This window comes from Myotis davidii, unplaced genomic scaffold (assembly GCF_000327345.1).
Source record: "Myotis davidii unplaced genomic scaffold, ASM32734v1 scaffold107, whole genome shotgun sequence".
In the NCBI taxonomy this organism is placed as follows: Eukaryota; Metazoa; Chordata; class Mammalia; order Chiroptera; family Vespertilionidae; genus Myotis; species Myotis davidii.
This window is the reverse complement of record NW_006383012.1, coordinates 2,404,765-2,406,107: the sequence shown is the minus strand read 5'-3', so window position 1 is coordinate 2,406,107 and position 1,343 is coordinate 2,404,765.

Genomic DNA, 1,343 nt, shown 5'->3' with positions numbered 1-1,343 from the left:
CGCTCAACAACGTGAGCCTGATCCTTTTTAAAACAATTTTAAATAACACCCAATGCGATCATTTCATGAGTAAACGATGCTATAAATAGCATATCTTGTTATTCCTAAAATACCCAAACCAGCCCACATTTCTAAGGGGAGTTTTGAAATGTAAAACAATGATTCTCAAGGCACGACAAATCCAAATATGAACAGAAACAGCTTAGAGGCTGAAATAGAAAACCGGAGCTGAGCCCCACGCTGCTTGCCCCAGCCCTTCATCCAGGCCCAGTGTCTTTGGTCCTCAGGGGGGGTCACATCGCTGTGAAGGGCGGGGGAGGTGCTGGAGGGAGGGCCCGAGGGTCTGGAACCCAGTGCCTGGCACAAGGTCTTCATTCTATGACCCTCGACTGCCACGATCGCAGGCTGGTGGCCTCCACTTAGTTGTCTCCCTTTGTACTCATCACTATGCAATAGGCGTATTCATTTTAGAATCAGAAAAGAGAAAAAGACCGTCATGAAACAAAGAAAGGTGAGGACTGACAGGTGACGACTGATCTCAGGGAGCAAAGGAGCCAGAGCTGCTTTGTCGATGCCACAGCTGTGGGGTCTGGAATTTAATCTGCAGTTAGCGAGGCTGAGAGAGGGAGGTGGGCGCACCCACAGGTTTCCTGACTCAGAATTTCCTGCCTTTGAGCCCACCCACCTGTCCCCAGTTTACAGATGGAAGGGAAACCCCAGGGTCCCAACCCCCTGCACACACGCCCACTCCTGTGAGCAGACCTGCAGGGAGGGCTGGGGCTGGGGGTTTACCGGAGCTGCCCAGCCTCCCCCTCACAGCTATTTCAGTTTGGGATGGTGAGAAAGTTCTGGAGATGGAGAACAGTCATGTTTGCACAACAATGTGAATGTACGTAACACCACTGAACAGTACACTTGAAAATGGGTGAGGTAAATAAGTACATTTCATGTAATTTATATCTTACCACAGTGAGGTAAGGACCATTAAACATCTCCCAGTGCAGAGACCATTTTCCTTGTTCTGCAGAGAAATAAATTGAGGCTCAGAGAGGTGAAAAAGGTCATTTCTTTTATAATCATCAAAAAAAATCTCTATTGTTGAAGGTATCATGTATGTCCCCTTTTTTCCCCCCACATTGATCCCTTCTAGCGCCCCCTGCTCCCATCCCCCCGCCCCATGCCTTCACCACACCATTGTCTGTGTCATGGGTTATGCATATATGCATGCAAGTTCTTTGGTTGATCTCTTCTCACCCACCCACCTACCCCCTTAAATCTTTTTTTGATACCTGAAGTATAGCAGGTATTCTTGAATTTAAACATTACAGATAAAGTGAAACCCC